Source organism: Anas platyrhynchos, chromosome 12, assembly GCF_047663525.1.
Source record: "Anas platyrhynchos isolate ZD024472 breed Pekin duck chromosome 12, IASCAAS_PekinDuck_T2T, whole genome shotgun sequence".
Lineage (NCBI taxonomy): Eukaryota > Metazoa > Chordata > Aves > Anseriformes > Anatidae > Anas > Anas platyrhynchos.
Genome location: NC_092598.1, coordinates 17,329,900 through 17,341,262, shown reverse-complemented (window position 1 = coordinate 17,341,262; position 11,363 = coordinate 17,329,900). Strand labels below are relative to the sequence as shown.

Sequence of the window (11,363 nt, the reverse complement as noted above, 5' to 3'; positions counted from 1 at the left end):
TTCTCCAGCTAAAGAATTTATACAATAAATGAATTTTCTGTAATAGCATTAGTGTTCTCTGCTCAGATGCAAACTTACAACCAAACTGAAAAGTTGGTTATAAATTTTTTAAAATGTCTATCTTGCTTGTTGTATGCAATGAAGTACATGAATATCATTTTTGTCTTGCATCACTATTGGTATACTACACATGACACTTGAACAGGTGTCCTACAGTCAGTCATAAGTCATAGCATATAATTACTTTTGTATATGACACCAAAAGTCTCTGAGTGAATGTAAAGTTTCAATAAGCCTGAGCATTCAAAAATTGGTAGGACACAGAAATCATGAGGTTTAAAATCAGGAGATGTAGAGAATTCATATTAGATTTCCCATTACTTACTTCTGGAGTTTATGTACCGCCTTGAAAGCAGGAGGCATATAAGTTAACAGTTTTCCTTTATTTTATTTTATTTTTTATTTTTTTAATTGAAACCAGAGACAGATAAGCAAGGAACAGAAACTAAATAAAATATTATATGACTAGTAATGAACTATCTGGATATGGTAACACTAAGTCAAAGAAATTTGCTATTGTTCTGTACAGACATCTCTCTGCTTTTTGGAATGTCTTTAAAAATCAGGGCCAGATTGTTTTTTTGTTTTGTTTTGTTTTTTTGTGTTTTTTTTTTTTTTTTTTTTTTTTTTCACATCCAGAACAGTATTGAATAGTAGGGAAAGATCCAGCAAATCCTTTCCATTCTTTTCTGTGGTCAGCGATACAAAGGAAGACCAAATGATATTATATGAGTGTCAAGTTTTTGCTTGCTTTGCACTGTTGTGGTGATTGGCATTCCACTGTTGAAGAGTGCCACAGTGAAGCCCTGAGGGTACCTGTTGTGTTTCAGTCTCTTTCTCTGTTTTCAGAGTTCATTTCTTTCAAAAAGAGAAGAGTTTAAAAGCCTCAAAACAGATGGGAGGTTTTCTGAAAGCAGACCTACATGTCTAGTTTCTAGTTTGGACAGCAGTGTGTTCAGTGCAGCCTGTGCCCTGGTGAACGTGTGCTTTTGGAAGAAGAAATAATCATGCAAACACTCAGGAGAGCCCTACGTGGACAGAGATTTGGGACAGAGAAATTAATCCCATTATGATTTCTCTACAGTACTGCATTTTGAATGAAGTCACTGCATCAGCTTTACTGATGCTTTGGACAATTCAGCTCTGCACAAGAGCATTCTTCAAAAAATGTTCTCTTTTTACTATGTATGTCCTCATGTTTTTACCTGGCAAAAGAAACAGCAAAATCAGCCATACTTCTACTTTTTCAGCAGGCACCCTCAGATTTTTGGCTAAAATCACATTCATGCAATTCAGCTGCTGTACATCTATTTGGTTAGCAGGAGCAGAAGCCTTGAAGTTCTTAGAGCCCTGGTGTTATGGGCTCTGGACAGACCATTAAAAATAAACAGCACCTCCTGGAAAGAACTTTTAATCTATAAGGACTAACACAAAGGAAGAATTTCTTACAAATACCCATTGTAATCTTTGTGATTTTAAATGTGAGCTTTATAAGTACAGAAAGATGAGAGCAGGAGTCGTAAATGATGATATCTCTCTCTTCCATGCAGTGTGGCAGCAGACAGAACTTATGCTTCCTGTCTGCTTGGTTCAAATGAGATGCCTCGGAGCCATGTTTCTCAAAAGGCCTGTGAAAGAAATGTGGTTCTCCATGGCCATGGATTTTTGTACACAAAAGAACTGGGCCCTTCACAGTCTGTGACACCATTTGTAATCTTGAGTTGGACTTGCACACGGTTATTGAAACTTGGTAGGGGGTCTTCCCTCTCCGAGTAGCTTCCTGTGTTTATTCTGCCTCCCTGTGCCTTGTGTCTGCCTTCATGCTGATCTATTTTTCAAGTGGCTGTTCAGGCCTATTTAACTTTTTTTTTTTTTTTTTTTTTTTAACATCTTGTAGCAGTTGAATGATAAATTATCACACAAAGGTTTCTCCTCTTGTTATTTTATTGATTTCTATTCATTTATAGTAGAAGTTATTTGTGGCAACAGTATTCTAGATTGATTCAGCAGAAAGCTATCAAATACCATCTAATGAAAAAGCTATATAGAAAGTGTGGACCTGGCATTTCATCACTTAAAGTTAACTTTAACTTTAAAGCATGAATAAACTCATGAGCTATCCATGGGAAGTACTTGAGTTAGGTGAGCTGAAAGTAGCAGTGGTTAAAATACTGTACCAGTTAGCCAAAACATTAAGGGTGGCATTAAGGACGAAGGCTATAGGAGCCTTGTTCCAGAGACATTCAACTTTGTCATACATTCATTAATTAGCAGACAACTACTGCATTACAAGCATTTTGTAGCCTGGAATGAAATCAGGGGACTTGATTCCAGTGTTAACAGGGAGAAATCCAGATCCTGTTGAAGTTGATTGGAATTTTGCCATTGATTAAGAGAGCCAGGATTTGACACATAATCTAAATACAAGTGCCTGGAAGAAGACAGGAAGCAGACATAAATTTAGTGATGGCACGAAATGTGACACAATGATCTCCATAATGTCACCATCTAGCAAGATGCTGACCAGTAGTGAAACCCTAATGCAAAATATCTTTTAAGAAGGTATTGCTTTCTTAAAAGCAACTTAAGTTGATATGCCAGTTTAAAAAAAAAAAAAAAAGGAGTGTTATAGAAATGTGCCTTGGTCTTGCTCGTGCAGTAATATTAATTCATAACCAAGTAGTAGAATATAGTAGAGTATAAAACTAAAATTCGTGAGTTTAGCTGGAGAATAATGGGCTCTGCATTTCATAATCTGTGCTGATAAACTATGGAAAAAGACATTTGGGCTAAATCATCATTCATACTGAAACTGTAAACTATGATTACTTACTTCTGCCTTTCTAAAATAGATGAAGTATGAACAGGGGAATTAATATAATTATCAAAATAGAAGAAAAATGGCTTCATATTATCTGGAAAATCTTCTCCAAGTCACATAGACATTGGGGTGAAAATTGCTGTCTCTGAAGACAGCTTTCCAGAGCTCAAAAGTCAGCACAACATTTCTGTCCAAAGATAAACTTTATGTGAAACACAAAGATGATAAATAGGATTTCTATAATTTTGCTAAGCGCAGACACTTTCTAATATCTCATAATTGTTGAGTTAAGAAATGGAGGAATAATAATACTGTTTGTAGTTGGTGTCTGATTCTAAAGATTAACAACAATTTAACAGGCTTGTGTTGACCTTTCTTTCTCTTAGTTCAGGAAAAAAAAAAAAAAAAAAAAAACACACAAAACAAACAAACAAAAAAAAACAAAAAAAAAAAAACACAACACTGCTTTCTAAAAATTAAAATATTAATTGACCTTGTGGGCTAGCAAGTGCTGTTCTGGTGGCTCACCTGAATCTCATCAAACGTTTCTTTTGTTCATTCAAAGAAAGAGCTGCAAACAATTTAATCAGTGGCTCTATGTCAATGTGCAGCAGCTGAAGATCTGGCTTGAAAAGAGGTCGACATCTTTTTTTCCCCCTTTTGCTGAATCCTTGTGTGATGAGGTCTGCTCCTGCAGAATGTGTTTTCCCCAACAAAGGAAATCTGTGAGTACTGTTCTGCAGCAAATATTATTCTAGTCTCGTGGTACAAGCCACATCGCTTTGTTGTACCACTTACATACATATTAATTTGGGACCTGGGTAAAGAACTGATCAGTGAAAGGGTGTAAATGTGTTTCAGATATTCTCTCCCTCAGTTTCACAAAGACAAGGTTCTTCTTGTGGAGGCTTTCAGTATCAGCCTTGTGTTTTTTTTTTTGTTGTTGGTTTTTTTTTTTGATAACTTAGCATATTTTGTTCCTGAGCTGTTGTTTCACACTGCTGTGAGGTGCCAAACAATGCTGGCTCAGGGAATTGCCACGTACCTTCTGGTACATAGCTATGACAATAAATAGATTTACCAGGTCAGTTCCAACCTCTAGTGGTGCTGGAAATGTGAGAGTCCTGCTTCTCTATGGAATGCAGAAGGCTTGCTTACAGGGGCACATTTTTAAACCCACAAGTCTGAGTGGGTTTGAAATGCGTGCAGCCGTGCTCTCTTGCTCCTAATGAAAACATGTATCTGGCAGCACTGAAATTCCTGCTTTAGAATTACCCCGCACTTTGGTGGGGGAAGGAGGAGATGCTGACTTCATAGTCCATTTTTCTCTCTCCTAGGGTGCTAATTTTCCTATCACTATTGTGATTTGTCATCACACACAAAAAAAAAAAAAGTGACAGATTGTATTCCATCTCTGGTTTATTTCTTGCTTCCTTTTTAGTCAATTTTGAATGCTTAAGTTTAAGGCACTTCATAGAATTCAGCAGTCAACCTGACTTTAATGAACTATTTCAGCTCCAGCACCCTTTCCCTTACTAACAGATTATTCAGTCATTCAGCATGGCCCTTATCACAATTTCTGTGTATCCTACAGCCACTTATTTACTGCAAAGTATGTGCAAACAGGTGAATATTCTATTTCTGATTGCATTCTTGCAGCATACAAGTGCGTGCTTTGTCATTGTACTTGTGGTCAAAGCTGTCAGCCAAGATACAATCATTTCCCATACTAAAAGGAAATACTGTCTGGTGTGACAGCAAGAATTATGGCCCTGAGCTTAAAGATAAAATATTACAGGTGTCCTAAGACTCTCAGATGTAGTTCTACTCAGAATTTGATAAAAAAATATTGATGATGTTAATGTTATATCAGTGAAATTTTATTTCCACCACCTAGAAAAATATTGAACTTCACTTGTAGCTTATTAATTTTTTCACTTAGCTTCTGGGGTTTGTTTTTCATGGTTTAAAAGATCTGTAGTATTACCTACAAACTTGAAGCATTATTCTATTATCAGTAGGGATTAATATGTAATTTTACTTCCAAAAATACTTTTCAAAGGTCTGGTTTTTTTCCCATGGCCACTCCTGTGTATGCTCTTAATTATAGTTATGACTAATTTGAACGAGTTGGACAATATTCGTTCTGTATTGCTATGAAGTGTCTTTTCCAGCTGATTTGGGGCTTTTAATGGTAATGATTTAGGAGGATTGTTTAAAGAGCTGAAACACAATTGCATTTGTGTGAAATTATATGTTCTTAAGTTTAAAATGTTAGTGCATGTTGCTGGAGACAATTGGGAATAGAGAGATTAAAGAAAAAGTGTAGGGTTTCTTATTTATATTTAAAATGCTGAGTTTGTATGAACTAATTTTTCCTCTAGTTCTTTGCAATTTGTTTTTTACTTAACTTTCTAGTTAAAACTGAAAAATTCTCTTTTGCGTGTGCCTGAAGCAGGCGTTCTGTCCTGGGCCAGAATTTTGGATTTTCAAACTGTAAATGCCAAGACTGAATCTTTGTACCTTTTGTACCTTTAAATGATTCTGCCCTACCTCTGGGAAGAATAGAGCAGATACGCAAATGGTGCCTCAGCTTGCCATAGAAATGTCCTCCAGAGCACTGTGAGATGACAAGGCTGTGGAGCACAGGATGCTGCCATCGTGCCAGAAGCAGCAGGTGATAAACCATAGTCCACCAGAATTTAAAGTACGGTGTGCTCTGGCTTGAGCTCTGCCCTTTACTGAGAGCACAGGAGTCCCTGGCCTGAACACCAAGCAGGATGCCCATCATGGCCTTCTGTGTGCAATGAACATAGTATTCTTCTTTTGCTGTATGGCATTTAATATCTTTTACCAGATATATCCATTGTGCTCTAAGATTTTTATGACATTTTCATGTCTTCCTCCTCTTCTGCCCCTTTGCTCCATGCCCCATTTTTCATAAGAGCAAATTCCTCCCCTCCCTCTCCAGTTCCTTTTTTCCATTTCATTTTTTATATCATTTGCTTCTTATATTTTCTTTACAGTACCTGCGGCAGCTGCTTTGCACGCCCCCCGCTGTGCAAATCGCCCTTCACAGAGGCAGATCTTCCTGTCAGTGACTGACGAGAGGTGCCAGGAGCAGGTTAGGAGACTTTTAAAACCCACGAGTTGGCAAATCAGCAGGTACCTGCATGCAGTTCTGGATCCGCCCCTAGCATTAGTTCCTATCTTGTATCAAAGGGTTTTTAGGATGATATGGCCCACAGGCAGAGTTTCAGGTTAAAAAGAACACTCTCATAGTGTTTGGCTGCATCTAGCTACTCTTTTTTTGTTTTAAAAGTAATGACACCAGCAGTTCGCTCTTGGGGAGTGATATGTGGGGTGTTTTTTAAGCAGGGTCTGTTTTCTGTTTGCAACAGCGTAAACAAGGAGAAAATGCTCCTAGAACAAAATAGGTTTTGTTGTTGTTTTTAATCCAAAGAAATAAAGATGCCTTTCATATTTTCTGAGGCTGAAAATGTTGAAGAGACTAAGGTACATCAAAGATTGAAGGGAAAGAGGAAGGGACCTGCTGTAACCATCAGTTTCTGTAGGGAAAGGTCAGGGATTTTTGGTTGTGCTACGAATGCTATGGCAGTCCTTCTCTCCTTGACGTGCAGGAGAAGACAAAGGCTTTGGAGGAGGCAGGAAACTTCATTTAGTTCCAGGACTATCTTAAAGAGGTCTTAATCAGTCCTAAGTGAAGGCACATTGAACAAGAAGATGTAGCTTTCATATAAAACACCATTTGAATTAAATACAGAATAAATACGCAAATAAAGGGCCCAGAATTTGGTTCACTGTGATCATTTGACCTGAGTGACTTAAAGCTTTGCATGCTTCATACTTGCAAACCAGCTGTAAAATGCAGGAAATACAAGTAGCCATGGTCTGACATTTACCCATCTGTTCCCAATACTTAATAATGTGCTCTCTTCTCAGAGCATATTATGTTTACTTATAAATTTTAAAAATATGTTTTATATAATAAGCTTAAAGCTATAATGGCCTTCTTGCTCCAAATTGCTCAGAGAGCACCTTCCTTTGCCAGATGCAGGGAATTAATTTTTCTTGTGGAATTGGTGTCTATGGTGTAGATGGACAAGAAACAATTTTAGTACACCAGCCTTGCTGTTCTTCATGTCTTTCTCTTCTCTAGAGCTTCTGCACAGTAAATTTGTGTTCTGAAGGCTAAAATTCCCTTTGCCTTGCTATAAGGATGATGGAGAGTGAGAAGAAAATGCTGGTTCTCACAGGTGACAATGTTTCACTAAATGGAAGAAAAACCTTCCCTACAAAAAGCTTGCTGAGAACTGTCCTCACTGTTGGAATTAGTAAAAATTTTGCTGTGCACCAAGCACAACCAAGTGGCACTTCAGTTAAGAACAGCTCTTAAAAAGTTTTAGGGAAGGACTTTTTTCATATGAGATTATAAGTACTATGGATAAGAAAAAGATACTGAATCTTAAATGTCCATGTACCCAAAAAAAAGTAGCAGATTACAATCTCCTGGACTTGAGCTGATAGTACCCCGTTTTAGCGAACTCTGTCCATGTGCATTCTGTGAGAGGCAGGTGGTTGTAGCTGCATGCCCCAGAAGAAAACGAAATGTTGACCTCAATATCTTTGAGGCCTCCACGCTTCATAACTGTAGTTTCTGCAGCACAGTCCAAAATCTTTTTATTCTGTAATGATTATTTTAATTCCAGTCCTTAACATCTTCAAAATTATATTTGAAAAAAAATAAAATACTGTAGCCTGCCTCTTGTACTTGCTTATACTTGCATAGAAATCCAGTGAAGTGAATGAAAATGTCTATTCAAATGTAATCTAGTGAAGGGAATGTAAATATGCCTGTTTATGTAAAGATTGAATCTGGTCCAGGATGGGTGCTTTTCACATAAAGATAAATCTTAGTAAAGGCAAGTAAGTTTTTAATTTAATAATACTTTGTGTAATTACTTCAATAATGCTGTTATGTAATTACTTCATGTAATGCATGGTTTGAGTCACCATACTTTCTCAGCAAACTGAAGATAGAAATGGGGGCTGCTTAGATGGCTGGGAATAGACTGTATAAATAAAATAATTCCTTCTGGGTTTTCTTTTGGATTCAGTTGCACTCTGTCAAGACATTGTGGTTTATAAGTTGATGAGAGGTTCTGGTGGTTATAAATTCTCATTTTTACCAAGATTCTTACTACTTTTAAGAAGTGACCAGGCTCCCACATGACCTGAAAAATTACTGATGTAACTAATTCTTATGTTTTTAGTGATTGTGTCAAGCTGCTAAAATTGATAGGCAAATATTTCTTTAACAAAGTAATAGTAATGGTAAGAGTAACATCAGTGCCAATCAATGTGGAAAACCAGTCTTTTCAAACAAGCCTAAATTTAGTCTTTGAGCAAATGAAGTTTGGTTAATTAACCAAGTAAAGACTATATTGAGGCTTTTTGTAAATCTTGTGACTATTACATAAGAACATTATAATTTGTTGGTATGGCAAACACTAAGTAATAACTGAACTGATTTGTCTTACAATAGCTATCAAAAAGTGTTCTTCATCAAATAACAGTATTTGCAGGAATGTTGTACATCCCTCTGAAGCCTGGCATTAATCAGCATTTCTCACAGTAGCATTGCTGCTACAACACTGCCGATGGTAGAATGCTAACCGAGAGCAATCCTGTCCTTCCAGGTGACTTGAACTGCAAAGTAGGATTGGCACCAGAATGGAATAGTCTGTGATATAACCAAATGCAAAGTTTTCAGTCAAGTAACAGGGATCTGTGCCTGATGATTAAGAGTGATATTGTGAACACAAGCACTATGGAGGGGGATTGGGTAGCACAGTAGGGAAGCAACTGAATGTGTGATATAAGTAGTCCAGTGGGGAAATGAAAGAATGCTGTGGGGGTTGTACAGGATGGTAGCATGCAGTTCTAGTATTCAGGTTTCTAGAATAGTATTCAAAATTGGCAAGCTGTAGAGGCTGAATAGAAAAGGAAACCTTATATAAATTCAGTGGATCCACAAACAGATACAACTGATGTTGTCCTGAAATATCATGTGTCCATGGTGGCAGTTGTGATGTATATCTGTGTGCCTGCAATGCAGCTGTAAACCAGATGATATTTTCTCTGGTCTTCATTTTGGGGAGAGAAAGGATAAGGATTCCACCTTCCACATCTTGAATTCTTGATTTTTACAGTAATTGAGCCTTACTCCTTAATGCCATGCAGCACTAAGCAAAACTATCACTTCATTACTTTGGGTCTCTCAAGGACAAGTCTTCATAGAAATATTTAGAAATGAGCAAAACTAAAGTGAAACTGAACTGTTGAAAATGCTAAGAACAGTGCAAGTCATTCCATTTGAATTATGTTGTTAAAAATGGTGACTTCAGAAGTTGTGGTATCTCTCAGCCATATTCCGGACATCCCCAAACTGTACTGCACAGTGGCATGTAAAACCCTTAAGTGCGTGTCTGTGTCAAGGCACTTGGGAACACTAACTCACAACTTCAGTTCATTCAAATGAATTTTCCTGAGGTTTCCTGTTTATGAAAGCCTAAATTTATTACAAGAGGTCTGGCTAACAGCCCTGAAATGGAACTTATCACAAGACTGAGCATTTCTACGGCATTCTTGCTACAAGCCCTCACTGTTATTTTTATTTCCGTGCATTCCTTGTGTCTATATCCTGAAAACAACACAGGTAAATCCCTAGTATTTTATGCATACTGAAAAGCCTATTAAGTGAAAGAAATGCCAGAATAAATGGTCAAGTATAAAGAGGTGCTTTGGCCTAGATGTTTCCCAGAAGTAATACCGCAAAATTCAAACCAACTGATTCCCCTGGAAAAACACTAATAGATGTCACTGCAGCAATTCCTCAACATGTTTCTTTGTTTAATGTAGTTTCTGGAATAGCTTTTTAGAATGGTCTGCATGGAAATTACTGAAGGAAGGAGCTGTTACCTGAATGAAGGATAACAAAAATGTGCTAGGCAGATGGTACAGACATGTAGGATCTAATTTCTGCCAGACTTCAAATGTGGCCATCCAGCTGCTTTTAGATTGCCCATGTGAAGATAACAGAAACACCTTTCTCTCCCTATAAACTTTGAACAACTTCTGAGCAAACCTGTGAAATTTTGTTTTCTTTTGACAGAGAAAATTCAGTGGTGTTCTTACAGCTGTCTAAAATATTTGGATGTGGACCCACAGTACACTTTTAATTTCATTTTCAAGTAGAAAATCCTTGCAGCTTGTGGGAAGTGGGAAATTTGCAGTCTTTTTTTTTTTTTTTTTTTTTTTTGAAGAAAAGTAAAATGAAAAGAATTTTCTGGCTAAAAATGAGTAAAGATCAACATAACCTCTTTTGTTCACGGTGCAATTTTGAGAAAGCCATTCCAGGTTTCCGTCTGGCATTCTAGAATAACTGAGATGTGTGGATCTTAAGATATTATCCTCCTTTATTTTCTTATTTTTCCCATCTTGTTTATTTTGGATATTTCTATAACGGCCCTCTTATTTTTCTTTTTTTCCTTTTGTACTTCATTTGATAAATTTCAATCCTATGTCAGCATTTTTTACTCTTCTAAATCCCCCCCCCTTCCCTCATGATTTTAAACTGCTCTAGATTTGTTTCACTACTTTTCTTTTCTCTTGTCTTTATCCTCTCCTTCTTTCATTTCTTCTTTCATCTATTTTTGCATAAGCTCCTTTTAAAAAAAAAGTTCTATTTCAGTTTCTCATATGCTTCCACCAAATGGAAGGTGGATGGATGAGGTAGTCAGGAGACTGCTGCTCTCTTGGTAGTTGCACAGAGAAACTGCTCGCTTGGGAAAGAGCTCTGATAGATGGGAACTGGAATACCAAAATGCAGGCTGCAGTCTAGCCAGCACAGAATAAAGCAGTGATCTTAGCTAACAGATATTGAAGGTTTTGTTTTTTCTTTTTTTTTCAGAAATGAAGGTTGTTTTAAAACAAACAAACAAACAAAAAGGCATGTATTTCTGAATATTGCAGCCTGTAGCTAATGGAGCTGTTGAAATATGGAGGAGATGTAAGTTGGGGGGCAAACACAAATGTGGGCATCAGAAAGCACTTAGCTGTCTGAGTGCTGAGGTAGCACTGCATTTTGGTAGCCTCCTCTCTTCATTCTCTGAAGAACACTATTCCTATTGCAATTTCCTTTCTCAGTTTGCAGTTCCTTTCCTCCCCAATGTATCTCTGACAGTCAGTTTTGCTGTGTAGGTATGAAAATTATACATATATTTTCATCAACGTCAAGGCTCTCTTGATATGCCCTGGAAAGTTTTGACAAATGAAATCGAGCTAAATATCAAGTGAAAAATTGTAGCTTCCTGAGGTGGCCCTAAAAGGGAATCTGTATTTTTTTCCCCACTATTTTAAAGATTGATGAAGAACTTCTTGTTTTTGTTTTCAGCAGTTT

The 11,363-nt window shown here is 37.1% G+C and overlaps 1 long non-coding RNA gene across 6 annotated transcripts in view; it reads left to right on the top strand.

The window, feature by feature from the left end:
* Positions 1-3,466: 3,466 nt before the first annotated feature.
* LOC110353083 (uncharacterized) overlaps positions 3,467-11,363 on the top strand; it is a 28,931-nt gene continuing 21,034 nt past the window's right edge. For 3 of the 6 annotated variants that reach the window (XR_005268924.2, XR_002403099.4, XR_005268923.2), the window contains exons 1-3: positions 3,467-3,606; positions 5,450-5,558; positions 5,908-6,046. This is a non-coding gene — a long non-coding RNA (uncharacterized lncRNA). Of the gene's footprint in view, positions 3,607-5,449; positions 5,559-5,907; positions 6,047-7,061; positions 8,006-11,363 lie in introns of those variants that run through there. The other 3 variants (XR_002403102.4, XR_005268925.2, XR_002403100.4) reach the window with 2 other exon arrangements.